Here is a 14,469-nt window from a genome sequence, read left to right on the forward strand (position 1 = left end):
CGGTGCCTGCACCACCACTAACGGGCTTCGCTCTGTCCTGGGGAAGAAGGGGCAAGGCCGGGCCCTGTCTCCACCCCTGGGTTCAGAGGGCACCCCCCGGTTGCTGCACAGAGCCCCTCTTTCCCTCCTGGGAAGTCTAAGCTACACTAGCCTCGTTTTTGCTATGGGGGACAATGCACAGGCTCACTTGCTCACTCACACCGACAAAGACAAAAACACAAAGGGGGAACGTCCCAGAAGAGGGAGCAGGCTCTGTGCAGCCAACGCGTGGGGAGCCATCCCTCCCTCTGGGCAGGAGAGCAGAGCCTCAGCCCTGCCCCGGGCTCTGCAGAGGCCAGAGGGGCCTCAGCACACTGAGGGGCTTCACAACTGGCCCAGGGACCAAGGCCGTGACACGCCCCAGCTACAGGGGGGAACTCCGGCCAGGGGCCATAAGCAGGCACAAAGATGCCAGGGGGAAAAGCCCTGCCCTGCTTACAGGGCGGGCTGGGGGTCGGGAAAAGCCCTGCCCTGCTTACAGGGCGGGCTGGGGGTCGGGAAAAGCCCTGCCCTGCTTACAGGGCGGGCTGGGGGTCGGGAGAGCTCCGTTTCTCCCCTCGGGTGCGGAGACGGGGGCTCTCACCCTCCTTACAGGGTTGCCCCCCTCTCCAGGCAGCCAAAGGAGCGCCATGGCCAAAGGCCAGCAAAGCAAAGCAAAGGAAAGCAAAGACCCAGCCCTGCTTACAGGGTGGTCGCCCAGCGCAAAGCCGGCCGGGGCAGCCTGAAGGTGCCCGCCGGATGCTTACGGATCCCTGCCCAGGGGGTGCCAGGGATGTGCCTTTGCCCAGAGGGTCTCTGTCGTGCCCCCTCTTGAGCTCGACGCTGCTGCTTGTCTTCTTCGCTCTTGCCTCCAAGTTCCACTGCTGTCTCTTCTTTCTTCTCCGACGGCTTCTGCCAAGGCAGGAGCACACAGCTGAGCCTGAGAAACACCAGCTCCTCCCCAAGAAGGAAACCCGGTCCCTACCCCCCCAGAGGGAGATCTCCAAGCCACTACCCACCCACAGGCCCCCCCAGCTCCACAAACCCCTCCAAACTTCACTTGGTCTCACCAGAGCGACGCAGTCCCATCCGCTGCTGGGAGCCGGGCCCTCTGGGCAAAGGCAGCTGGGCATGCAAGGCAGTGGCCAAAGAGGCTGCACCCCTGCTTACAGGGGGCTCCGGCCGCTGCCTGGAGCGCAAAGTGCCCGGGACTCCAGGGCACTGGCCCCGACTTACAGGGCAGCCCTGGGCCCAAAGGCCCGCGGAGGCTCCTTCTCTCCGCTTCGGGGGCACCTGACCCGCTCCCCGCTAACGGGGCGGTCGCCCCGCACAGGCTGCCAGCTGAGGGAGCACAAAGGCTCCCAGACCCGGACCCTGCTTACAGGCGGGTCCACACCCAGGGAGCCACGGAGCTCGGCCTTCCCCCGAGGACAGGGAGGGCACACGCCCAGCCCCACGCCTGTGAAAGGGTGGGGACCCCACGGGACAGCCGCCTGGTTACAGGGGGTCCCTCCAACCGCCCGCCGGGCACGGGGGACGCACAAAGCCCCACTTACAGGGCCGCCCCCGAGGCCCGGCACTCCCAACAGTGGCCTGGCGGCCTAAGGCCGGGGGGGGGATCACGCTGGCACATCACCAGCAGGACAGGCAGCCCCGCAGTGCAGGCACACGCCCAGGCCCTGGCTACAGGCGGGTCACGGTGCCTGCACCACCACTAACGGGCTTCGCTCTGTCCTGGGGAAGAAGGGGCAAGGCCGGGCCCTGTCTCCACCCCTGGGTTCAGAGGGCACCCCCCGGTTGCTGCACAGAGCCCCTCTTTCCCTCCTGGGAAGTCTAAGCTACACTAGCCTCGTTTTTGCTATGGGGGACAATGCACAGGCTCACTTGCTCACTCACACCGACAAAGACAAAAACACAAAGGGGGAACGTCCCAGAAGAGGGAGCAGGCTCTGTGCAGCCAACGCGTGGGGAGCCATCCCTCCCTCTGGGCAGGAGAGCAGAGCCTCAGCCCTGCCCCGGGCTCTGCAGAGGCCAGAGGGGCCTCAGCACACTGAGGGGCTTCACAACTGGCCCAGGGACCAAGGCCGTGACACGCCCCAGCTACAGGGGGTAACTCCGGCCAGGGGCCATAAGCAGGCACAAAGATGCCAGGGGGAAAAGCCCTGCCCTGCTTACAGGGCGGGCTGGGGGTCGGGAAAAGCCCTGCCCTGCTTACAGGGCGGGCTGGGGGTCGGGAAAAGCCCTGCCCTGCTTACAGGGCGGGCTGGGGGTCGGGAAAAGCCCTGCCCTGCTTACAGGGCGGGCTGGGGGTCGGGAAAAGCCCTGCCCTGCTTACAGGGCGGGCTGGGGGTCGGGAAAAGCCCTGCCCTGCTTACAGGGCGGGCTGGGGGTCGGGAAAAGCCCTGCCCTGCTTACAGGGCGGGCTGGGGGTCGGGAAAAGCCCTGCCCTGCTTACAGGGCGGGCTGGGGGTCGGGAGAGCTCCGTTTCTCCCCTCGGGTGCGGAGACGGGGGCTCTCACCCTCCTTACAGGGTTGCCCCCCTCTCCAGGCAGCCAAAGGAGCGCCATGGCCAAAGGCCAGCAAAGCAAAGCAAAGGAAAGCAAAGACCCAGCCCTGCTTACAGGGTGGTCGCCCAGCGCAAAGCCGGCCGGGGCAGCCTGAAGGTGCCCGCCGGATGCTTACGGATCCCTGCCCAGGGGGTGCCAGGGATGTGCCTTTGCCCAGAGGGTCTCTGTCGTGCCCCCTCTTGAGCTCGACGCTGCTGCTTGTCTTCTTCGCTCTTGCCTCCAAGTTCCACTGCTGTCTCTTCTTTCTTCTCCGACGGCTTCTGCCAAGGCAGGAGCACACAGCTGAGCCTGAGAAACACCAGCTCCTCCCCAAGAAGGAAACCCGGTCCCTACCCCCCCAGAGGGAGATCTCCAAGCCACTACCCACCCACAGGCCCCCCCAGCTCCACAAACCCCTCCAAACTTCACTTGGTCTCACCAGAGCGACGCAGTCCCATCCGCTGCTGGGAGCCGGGCCCTCTGGGCAAAGGCAGCTGGGCATGCAAGGCAGTGGCCAAAGAGGCTGCACCCCTGCTTACAGGGGGCTCCGGCCGCTGCCTGGAGCGCAAAGTGCCCGGGACTCCAGGGCACTGGCCCCGACTTACAGGGCAGCCCTGGGCCCAAAGGCCCGCGGAGGCTCCTTCTCTCCGCTTCGGGGGCACCTGACCCGCTCCCCGCTAACGGGGCGGTCGCCCCGCACAGGCTGCCAGCTGAGGGAGCACAAAGGCTCCCAGACCCGGACCCTGCTTACAGGCGGGTCCACACCCAGGGAGCCACGGAGCTCGGCCTTCCCCCGAGGACAGGGAGGGCACACGCCCAGCCCCACGCCTGTGAAAGGGTGGGGACCCCACGGGACAGCCGCCTGGTTACAGGGGGTCCCTCCAACCGCCCGCCGGGCACGGGGGACGCACAAAGCCCCACTTACAGGGCCGCCCCCGAGGCCCGGCACTCCCAACAGTGGCCTGACGGCCTAAGGCCGGGGGGGGGATCACGCTGGCACATCACCAGCAGGACAGGCAGCCCCGCAGTGCAGGCACACGCCCAGGCCCTGGCTACAGGCGGGTCACGGTGCCTGCACCACCACTAACGGGCTTCGCTCTGTCCTGGGGAAGAAGGGGCAAGGCCGGGCCCTGTCTCCACCCCTGGGTTCAGAGGGCACCCCCCGGTTGCTGCACAGAGCCCCTCTTTCCCTCCTGGGAAGTCTAAGCTACACTAGCCTCGTTTTTGCTATGGGGGACAATGCACAGGCTCACTTGCTCACTCACACCGACAAAGACAAAAACACAAAGGGGGAACGTCCCAGAAGAGGGAGCAGGCTCTGTGCAGCCAACGCGTGGGGAGCCATCCCTCCCTCTGGGCAGGAGAGCAGAGCCTCAGCCCTGCCCCGGGCTCTGCAGAGGCCAGAGGGGCCTCAGCACACTGAGGGGCTTCACAACTGGCCCAGGGACCAAGGCCGTGACACGCCCCAGCTACAGGGGGGAACTCCGGCCAGGGGCCATAAGCAGGCACAAAGATGCCAGGGGGAAAAGCCCTGCCCTGCTTACAGGGCGGGCTGGGGGTCGGGAAAAGCCCTGCCCTGCTTACAGGGCGGGCTGGGGGTCGGGAAAAGCCCTGCCCTGCTTACAGGGCGGGCTGGGGGTCGGGAAAAGCCCTGCCCTGCTTACAGGGCAGGCTGGGGGTCGGGAAAAGCCCTGCCCTGCTTACAGGGCGGGCTGGGGGTCGGGAAAAGCCCTGCCCTGCTTACAGGGCGGGCTGGGGGTCGGGAGAGCTCCGTTTCTCCCCTCGGGTGCGGAGACGGGGGCTCTCACCCTCCTTACAGGGTTGCCCCCCTCTCCAGGCAGCCAAAGGAGCGCCATGGCCAAAGGCCAGCAAAGCAAAGCAAAGGAAAGCAAAGACCCAGCCCTGCTTACAGGGTGGTCACCCAGCGCAAAGCCGGCCGGGGCAGCCTGAAGGTGCCCGCCGGATGCTTACGGATCCCTGCCCAGGGGGTGCCAGGGATGTGCCTTTGCCCAGAGGGTCTCTGTCGTGCCCCCTCTTGAGCTCGACGCTGCTGCTTGTCTTCTTCGCTCTTGCCTCCAAGTTCCACTGCTGTCTCTTCTTTCTTCTCCGACGGCTTCTGCCAAGGCAGGAGCACACAGCTGAGCCTGAGAAACACCAGCTCCTCCCCAAGAAGGAAACCCGGTCCCTACCCCCCCAGAGGGAGATCTCCAAGCCACTACCCACCCACAGGCCCCCCCAGCTCCACAAACCCCTCCAAACTTCACTTGGTCTCACCAGAGCGACGCAGTCCCATCCGCTGCTGGGAGCCGGGCCCTCTGGGCAAAGGCAGCTGGGCATGCAAGGCAGTGGCCAAAGAGGCTGCACCCCTGCTTACAGGGGGCTCCGGCCGCTGCCTGGAGCGCAAAGTGCCCGGGACTCCAGGGCACTGGCCCCGACTTACAGGGCAGCCCTGGGCCCAAAGGCCCGCGGAGGCTCCTTCTCTCCGCTTCGGGGGCACCTGACCCGCTCCCCGCTAACGGGGCGGTCGCCCCGCACAGGCTGCCAGCTGAGGGAGCACAAAGGCTCCCAGACCCGGACCCTGCTTACAGGCGGGTCCACACCCAGGGAGCCACGGAGCTCGGCCTTCCCCCGAGGACAGGGAGGGCACACGCCCAGCCCCACGCCTGTGAAAGGGTGGGGACCCCACGGGACAGCCGCCTGGTTACAGGGGGTCCCTCCAACCGCCCGCCGGGCACGGGGGACGCACAAAGCCCCACTTACAGGGCCGCCCCCGAGGCCCGGCACTCCCAACAGTGGCCTGGCGGCCTAAGGCCGGGGGGGGGATCACGCTGGCACATCACCAGCAGGACAGGCAGCCCCGCAGTGCAGGCACACGCCCAGGCCCTGGCTACAGGCGGGTCACGGTGCCTGCACCACCACTAACGGGCTTCGCTCTGTCCTGGGGAAGAAGGGGCAAGGCCGGGCCCTGTCTCCACCCCTGGGTTCAGAGGGCACCCCCCGGTTGCTGCACAGAGCCCCTCTTTCCCTCCTGGGAAGTCTAAGCTACACTAGCCTCGTTTTTGCTATGGGGGACAATGCACAGGCTCACTTGCTCACTCACACCGACAAAGACAAAAACACAAAGGGGGAACGTCCCAGAAGAGGGAGCAGGCTCTGTGCAGCCAACGCGTGGGGAGCCATCCCTCCCTCTGGGCAGGAGAGCAGAGCCTCAGCCCTGCCCCGGGCTCTGCAGAGGCCAGAGGGGCCTCAGCACACTGAGGGGCTTCACAACTGGCCCAGGGACCAAGGCCGTGACACGCCCCAGCTACAGGGGGTAACTCCGGCCAGGGGCCATAAGCAGGCACAAAGATGCCAGGGGGAAAAGCCCTGCCCTGCTTACAGGGCGGGCTGGGGGTCGGGAAAAGCCCTGCCCTGCTTACAGGGCGGGCTGGGGGTCGGGAAAAGCCCTGCCCTGCTTACAGGGCGGGCTGGGGGTCGGGAAAAGCCCTGCCCTGCTTACAGGGCGGGCTGGGGGTCGGGAGAGCTCCGTTTCTCCCCTCGGGTGCGGAGACGGGGGCTCTCACCCTCCTTACAGGGTTGCCCCCCTCTCCAGGCAGCCAAAGGAGCGCCATGGCCAAAGGCCAGCAAAGCAAAGCAAAGGAAAGCAAAGACCCAGCCCTGCTTACAGGGTGGTCGCCCAGCGCAAAGCCGGCCGGGGCAGCCTGAAGGTGCCCGCCGGATGCTTACGGATCCCTGCCCAGGGGGTGCCAGGGATGTGCCTTTGCCCAGAGGGTCTCTGTCGTGCCCCCTCTTGAGCTCGACGCTGCTGCTTGTCTTCTTCGCTCTTGCCTCCAAGTTCCACTGCTGTCTCTTCTTTCTTCTCCGACGGCTTCTGCCAAGGCAGGAGCACACAGCTGAGCCTGAGAAACACCAGCTCCTCCCCAAGAAGGAAACCCGGTCCCTACCCCCCCAGAGGGAGATCTCCAAGCCACTACCCACCCACAGGCCCCCCCAGCTCCACAAACCCCTCCAAACTTCACTTGGTCTCACCAGAGCGACGCAGTCCCATCCGCTGCTGGGAGCCGGGCCCTCTGGGCAAAGGCAGCTGGGCATGCAAGGCAGTGGCCAAAGAGGCTGCACCCCTGCTTACAGGGGGCTCCGGCCGCTGCCTGGAGCGCAAAGTGCCCGGGACTCCAGGGCACTGGCCCCGACTTACAGGGCAGCCCTGGGCCCAAAGGCCCGCGGAGGCTCCTTCTCTCCGCTTCGGGGGCACCTGACCCGCTCCCCGCTAACGGGGCGGTCGCCCCGCACAGGCTGCCAGCTGAGGGAGCACAAAGGCTCCCAGACCCGGACCCTGCTTACAGGCGGGTCCACACCCAGGGAGCCACGGAGCTCGGCCTTCCCCCGAGGACAGGGAGGGCACACGCCCAGCCCCACGCCTGTGAAAGGGTGGGGACCCCACGGGACAGCCGCCTGGTTACAGGGGGTCCCTCCAACCGCCCGCCGGGCACGGGGGACGCACAAAGCCCCACTTACAGGGCCGCCCCCGAGGCCCGGCACTCCCAACAGTGGCCTGGCGGCCTAAGGCCGGGGGGGGATCACGCTGGCACATCACCAGCAGGACAGGCAGCCCCGCAGTGCAGGCACACGCCCAGGCCCTGGCTACAGGCGGGTCACGGTGCCTGCACCACCACTAACAGGCTTCGCTCTGTCCTGGGGAAGAAGGGGCAAGGCCGGGCCCTGTCTCCACCCGTGGGTTCAGAGGGCACCCCCCAGTTGCTGCACAGAGCCCCTCTTTCCCTCCTGGGAAGTCTAAGCTACACTAGCCTCGTTTTTGCTATGGGGGACACTGCACAGGCTCACTTGCTCACTCACACCGACAAAGACAAAAACACAAAGGGGGAACGTCCCAGAAGAGGGAGCAGGCTCTGTGCAGCCAACGCGTGGGGAGCCATCCCTCCCTCTGGGCAGGAGAGCAGAGCCTCAGCCCTGCCCCGGGCTCTGCAGAGGCCAGAGGGGCCTCAGCACACTGAGGGGCTTCACAACTGGCCCAGGGACCAAGGCCGTGACACGCCCCAGCTACAGGGGGTAACTCCGGCCAGGGGCCATAAGCAGGCACAAAGATGCCAGGGGGAAAAGCCCTGCCCTGCTTACAGGGCGGGCTGGGGGTCGGGAAAAGCCCTGCCCTGCTTACAGGGCGGGCTGGGGGTCGGGAAAAGCCCTGCCCTGCTTACAGGGCGGGCTGGGGGTCGGGAAAAGCCCTGCCCTGCTTACAGGGCGGGCTGGGGGTCGGGAAAAGCCCTGCCCTGCTTACAGGGCGGGCTGGGGGTCGGGAAAAGCCCTGCCCTGCTTACAGGGCGGGCTGGGGGTCGGGAAAAGCCCTGCCCTGCTTACAGGGCGGGCTGGGGGTCGGGAGAGCTCCGTTTCTCCCCTCGGGTGCGGAGACGGGGGCTCTCACCCTCCTTACAGGGTTGCCCCCCTCTCCAGGCAGCCAAAGGAGCGCCATGGCCAAAGGCCAGCAAAGCAAAGCAAAGGAAAGCAAAGACCCAGCCCTGCTTACAGGGTGGTCGCCCAGCGCAAAGCCGGCCGGGGCAGCCTGAAGGTGCCCGCCGGATGCTTACGGATCCCTGCCCAGGGGGTGCCAGGGATGTGCCTTTGCCCAGAGGGTCTCTGTCGTGCCCCCTCTTGAGCTCGACGCTGCTGCTTGTCTTCTTCGCTCTTGCCTCCAAGTTCCACTGCTGTCTCTTCTTTCTTCTCCGACGGCTTCTGCCAAGGCAGGAGCACACAGCTGAGCCTGAGAAACACCAGCTCCTCCCCAAGAAGGAAACCCGGTCCCTACCCCCCCAGAGGGAGATCTCCAAGCCACTACCCACCCACAGGCCCCCCCAGCTCCACAAACCCCTCCAAACTTCACTTGGTCTCACCAGAGCGACGCAGTCCCATCCGCTGCTGGGAGCCGGGCCCTCTGGGCAAAGGCAGCTGGGCATGCAAGGCAGTGGCCAAAGAGGCTGCACCCCTGCTTACAGGGGGCTCCGGCCGCTGCCTGGAGCGCAAAGTGCCCGGGACTCCAGGGCACTGGCCCCGACTTACAGGGCAGCCCTGGGCCCAAAGGCCCGCGGAGGCTCCTTCTCTCCGCTTCGGGGGCACCTGACCCGCTCCCCGCTAACGGGGCGGTCGCCCCGCACAGGCTGCCAGCTGAGGGAGCACAAAGGCTCCCAGACCCGGACCCTGCTTACAGGCGGGTCCACACCCAGGGAGCCACGGAGCTCGGCCTTCCCCCGAGGACAGGGAGGGCACACGCCCAGCCCCACGCCTGTGAAAGGGTGGGGACCCCACGGGACAGCCGCCTGGTTACAGGGGGTCCCTCCAACCGCCCGCCGGGCACGGGGGACGCACAAAGCCCCACTTACAGGGCCGCCCCCGAGGCCCGGCACTCCCAACAGTGGCCTGACGGCCTAAGGCCGGGGGGGGGATCACGCTGGCACATCACCAGCAGGACAGGCAGCCCCGCAGTGCAGGCACACGCCCAGGCCCTGGCTACAGGCGGGTCACGGTGCCTGCACCACCACTAACGGGCTTCGCTCTGTCCTGGGGAAGAAGGGGCAAGGCTGGGCCCTGTCTCCACCCGTGGGTTCAGAGGGCACCCCCCGGTTGCTGCACAGAGCCCCTCTTTCCCTCCTGGGAAGTCTAAGCTACACTAGCCTCGTTTTTGCTATGGGGGACAATGCACAGGCTCACTTGCTCACTCACACCGACAAAGACAAAAACACAAAGGGGGAACGTCCCAGAAGAGGGAGCAGGCTCTGTGCAGCCAACGCGTGGGGAGCCATCCCTCCCTCTGGGCAGGAGAGCAGAGCCTCAGCCCTGCCCCGGGCTCTGCAGAGGCCAGAGGGGCCTCAGCACACTGAGGGGCTTCACAACTGGCCCAGGGACCAAGGCCGTGACACGCCCCAGCTACAGGGGGTAACTCCGGCCAGGGGCCATAAGCAGGCACAAAGATGCCAGGGGGAAAAGCCCTGCCCTGCTTACAGGGCGGGCTGGGGGTCGGGAAAAGCCCTGCCCTGCTTACAGGGCGGGCTGGGGGTCGGGAAAAGCCCTGCCCTGCTTACAGGGCGGGCTGGGGGTCGGGAGAGCTCCGTTTCTCCCCTCGGGTGCGGAGACGGGGGCTCTCACCCTCCTTACAGGGTTGCCCCCCTCTCCAGGCAGCCAAAGGAGCGCCATGGCCAAAGGCCAGCAAAGCAAAGCAAAGGAAAGCAAAGACCCAGCCCTGCTTACAGGGTGGTCGCCCAGCGCAAAGCCGGCCGGGGCAGCCTGAAGGTGCCCGCCGGATGCTTACGGATCCCTGCCCAGGGGGTGTCAGGGATGTGCCTTTGCCCAGAGGGTCTCTGTCGTGCCCCCTCTTGAGCTCGACGCTGCTGCTTGTCTTCTTCGCTCTTGCCTCCAAGTTCCACTGCTGTCTCTTCTTTCTTCTCCGACGGCTTCTGCCAAGGCAGGAGCACACAGCTGAGCCTGAGAAACACCAGCTCCTCCCCAAGAAGGAAACCCGGTCCCTACCCCCCCAGAGGGAGATCTCCAAGCCACTACCCACCCACAGGCCCCCCCAGCTCCACAAACCCCTCCAAACTTCACTTGGTCTCACCAGAGCGACGCAGTCCCATCCGCTGCTGGGAGCCGGGCCCTCTGGGCAAAGGCAGCTGGGCATGCAAGGCAGTGGCCAAAGAGGCTGCACCCCTGCTTACAGGGGGCTCCGGCCGCTGCCTGGAGCGCAAAGTGCCCGGGACTCCAGGGCACTGGCCCCGACTTACAGGGCAGCCCTGGGCCCAAAGGCCCGCGGAGGCTCCTTCTCTCCGCTTCGGGGGCACCTGACCCGCTCCCCGCTAACGGGGCAGTCGCCCCGCACAGGCTGCCAGCTGAGGGAGCACAAAGGCTCCCAGACCCGGACCCTGCTTACAGGCGGGTCCACACCCAGGGAGCCACGGAGCTCGGCCTTCCCCCGAGGACAGGGAGGGCACACGCCCAGCCCCACGCCTGTGAAAGGGTGGGGACCCCACGGGACAGCCGCCTGGTTACAGGGGGTCCCTCCAACCGCCCGCCGGGCACGGGGGACGCACAAAGCCCCACTTACAGGGCCGCCCCCGAGGCCCGGCACTCCCAACAGTGGCCTGACGGCCTAAGGCCGGGGGGGGGATCACGCTGGCACATCACCAGCAGGACAGGCAGCCCCGCAGTGCAGGCACACGCCCAGGCCCTGGCTACAGGCGGGTCACGGTGCCTGCACCACCACTAACGGGCTTCGCTCTGTCCTGGGGAAGAAGGGGCAAGGCCGGGCCCTGTCTCCACCCGTGGGTTCAGAGGGCACCCCCCGGTTGCTGCACAGAGCCCCTCTTTCCCTCCTGGGAAGTCTAAGCTACACTAGCCTCGTTTTTGCTATGGGGGACAATGCACAGGCTCACTTGCTCACTCACACCGACAAAGACAAAAACACAAAGGGGGAACGTCCCAGAAGAGGGAGCAGGCTCTGTGCAGCCAACGCGTGGGGAGCCATCCCTCCCTCTGGGCAGGAGAGCAGAGCCTCAGCCCTGCCCCGGGCTCTGCAGAGGCCAGAGGGGCCTCGGCACACTGAGGGGCTTCACAACTGGCCCAGGGACCAAGGCCGTGACACGCCCCAGCTACAGGGGGTAACTCCGGCCAGGGGCCATAAGCAGGCACAAAGATGCCAGGGGGAAAAGCCCTGCCCTGCTTACAGGGCGGGCTGGGGGTCGGGAAAAGCCCTGCCCTGCTTACAGGGCGGGCTGGGGGTCGGGAAAAGCCCTGCCCTGCTTACAGGGCGGGCTGGGGGTCGGGAGAGCTCCGTTTCTCCCCTCGGGTGCGGAGACGGGGGCTCTCACCCTCCTTACAGGGTTGCCCCCCTCTCCAGGCAGCCAAAGGAGCGCCATGGCCAAAGGCCAGCAAAGCAAAGCAAAGGAAAGCAAAGACCCAGCCCTGCTTACAGGGTGGTCGCCCAGCGCAAAGCCGGCCGGGGCAGCCTGAAGGTGCCCGCCGGATGCTTACGGATCCCTGCCCAGGGGGTGCCAGGGATGTGCCTTTGCCCAGAGGGTCTCTGTCGTGCCCCCTCTTGAGCTCGACGCTGCTGCTTGTCTTCTTCGCTCTTGCCTCCAAGTTCCACTGCTGTCTCTTCTTTCTTCTCCGACGGCTTCTGCCAAGGCAGGAGCACACAGCTGAGCCTGAGAAACACCAGCTCCTCCCCAAGAAGGAAACCCGGTCCCTACCCCCCCAGAGGGAGATCTCCAAGCCACTACCCACCCACAGGCCCCCCCAGCTCCACAAACCCCTCCAAACTTCACTTGGTCTCACCAGAGCGACGCAGTCCCATCCGCTGCTGGGAGCCGGGCCCTCTGGGCAAAGGCAGCTGGGCATGCAAGGCAGTGGCCAAAGAGGCTGCACCCCTGCTTACAGGGGGCTCCGGCCGCTGCCTGGAGCGCAAAGTGCCCGGGACTCCAGGGCACTGGCCCCGACGTACAGGGCAGCCCTGGGCCCAAAGGCCCGCGGAGGCTCCTTCTCTCCGCTTCGGGGGCACCTGACCCGCTCCCCGCTAACGGGGCGGTCGCCCCGCACAGGCTGCCAGCTGAGGGAGCACAAAGGCTCCCAGACCCGGACCCTGCTTACAGGCGGGTCCACACCCAGGGAGCCACGGAGCTCGGCCTTCCCCCGAGGACAGGGAGGGCACACGCCCAGCCCCACGCCTGTGAAAGGGTGGGGACCCCACGGGACAGCCGCCTGGTTACAGGGGGTCCCTCCAACCGCCCGCCGGGCACGGGGGACGCACAAAGCCCCACTTACAGGGCCGCCCCCGAGGCCCGGCACTCCCAACAGTGGCCTGACGGCCTAAGGCCGGGGGGGGATCACGCTGGCACATCACCAGCAGGACAGGCAGCCCCGCAGTGCAGGCACACGCCCAGGCCCTGGCTACAGGCGGGTCACGGTGCCTGCACCACCACTAACGGGCTTCGCTCTGTCCTGGGGAAGAAGGGGCAAGGCCGGGCCCTGTCTCCACCCCTGGGTTCAGAGGGCACCCCCCGGTTGCTGCACAGAGCCCCTCTTTCCCTCCTGGGAAGTCTAAGCTACACTAGCCTCGTTTTTGCTATGGGGGACACTGCACAGGCTCACTTGCTCACTCACACCGACAAAGACAAAAACACAAAGGGGGAACGTCCCAGAAGAGGGAGCAGGCTCTGTGCAGCCAACGCGTGGGGAGCCATCCCTCCCTCTGGGCAGGAGAGCAGAGCCTCAGCCCTGCCCCGGGCTCTGCAGAGGCCAGAGGGGCCTCGGCACACTGAGGGGCTTCACAACTGGCCCAGGGACCAAGGCCGTGACACGCCCCAGCTACAGGGGGTAACTCCGGCCAGGGGCCATAAGCAGGCACAAAGATGCCAGGGGGAAAAGCCCTGCCCTGCTTACAGGGCGGGCTGGGGGTCGGGAAAAGCCCTGCCCTGCTTACAGGGCGGGCTGGGGGTCGGGAAAAGCCCTGCCCTGCTTACAGGGCGGGCTGGGGGTCGGGAGAGCTCCGTTTCTCCCCTCGGGTGCGGAGACGGGGGCTCTCACCCTCCTTACAGGGTTGCCCCCCTCTCCAGGCAGCCAAAGGAGCGCCATGGCCAAAGGCCAGCAAAGCATAGCAAAGGAAAGCAAAGACCCAGCCCTGCTTACAGGGTGGTCGCCCAGCGCAAAGCCGGCCGGGGCAGCCTGAAGGTGCCCGCCGGATGCTTACGGATCCCTGCCCAGGGGGTGCCAGGGATGTGCCTTTGCCCAGAGGGTCTCTGTCGTGCCCCCTCTTGAGCTCGACGCTGCTGCTTGTCTTCTTCGCTCTTGCCTCCAAGTTCCACTGCTGTCTCTTCTTTCTTCTCCGACGGCTTCTGCCAAGGCAGGAGCACACAGCTGAGCCTGAGAAACACCAGCTCCTCCCCAAGAAGGAAACCCGGTCCCTACCCCCCCAGAGGGAGATCTCCAAGCCACTACCCACCCACAGGCCCCCCCAGCTCCACAAACCCCTCCAAACTTCACTTGGTCTCACCAGAGCGACGCAGTCCCATCCGCTGCTGGGAGCCGGGCCCTCTGGGCAAAGGCAGCTGGGCATGCAAGGCAGTGGCCAAAGAGGCTGCACCCCTGCTTACAGGGGGCTCCGGCCGCTGCCTGGAGCGCAAAGTGCCCGGGACTCCAGGGCACTGGCCCCGACTTACAGGGCAGCCCTGGGCCCAAAGGCCCGCGGAGGCTCCTTCTCTCCGCTTCGGGGGCACCTGACCCGCTCCCCGCTAACGGGGCGGTCGCCCCGCACAGGCTGCCAGCTGAGGGAGCACAAAGGCTCCCAGACCCGGACCCTGCTTACAGGCGGGTCCACACCCAGGGAGTCACGGAGCTCGGCCTTCCCCCGAGGACAGGGAGGGCACACGCCCAGCCCCACGCCTGTGAAAGGGTGGGGACCCCACGGGACAGCCGCCTGGTTACAGGGGGTCCCTCCAACCGCCCGCCGGGCACGGGGGACGCACAAAGCCCCACTTACAGGGCCGCCCCCGAGGCCCGGCACTCCCAACAGTGGCCTGACGGCCTAAGGCCGGGGGGGGGATCACGCTGGCACATCACCAGCAGGACAGGCAGCCCCGCAGTGCAGGCACACGCCCAGGCCCTGGCTACAGGCGGGTCACGGTGCCTGCACCACCACTAACGGGCTTCGCTCTGTCCTGGGGAAGAAGGGGCAAGGCCGGGCCCTGTCTCCACCCCTGGGTTCAGAGGGCACCCCCCGGTTGCTGCACAGAGCCCCTCTTTCCCTCCTGGGAAGTCTAAGCTACACTAGCCTCGTTTTTGCTATGGGGGACACTGCACAGGCTCACTTGCTCACTCACACCGACAAAGACAAAAACACAAAGGGGGAACG

The 14,469-nt window shown here is 66.6% G+C and overlaps 1 protein-coding gene across 8 annotated transcripts in view; it reads right to left on the bottom strand.

Moving 5' to 3' along the window:
• Positions 1-414: 414 nt before the first annotated feature.
• Positions 415-14,469, bottom strand: part of CCDC172 (coiled-coil domain containing 172) — a 47,190-nt gene continuing 33,135 nt past the window's right edge. The window contains exon 8 of one of the 8 annotated variants that reach the window (XR_007906876.1): positions 415-930. The gene's annotated coding sequence lies outside the window, so the exon portion shown is untranslated. Of the gene's footprint in view, positions 931-2,758; positions 2,846-4,496; positions 4,681-4,844; positions 6,436-7,401; positions 8,310-9,937; positions 10,025-11,219; positions 11,740-13,260; positions 13,454-14,469 lie in introns of those variants that run through there. The other 7 variants (XR_007906871.1, XR_007906878.1, XR_007906872.1 and 4 more) reach the window with 7 other exon arrangements.

The sequence above is a fragment of the Manacus candei genome, unplaced genomic scaffold (genome assembly GCF_025592945.1).
Source record: "Manacus candei isolate 608988 ecotype Guabito, Panama unplaced genomic scaffold, ASM2559294v1 h1tg000050l, whole genome shotgun sequence".
Taxonomy (NCBI): domain Eukaryota; kingdom Metazoa; phylum Chordata; class Aves; order Passeriformes; family Pipridae; genus Manacus; species Manacus candei.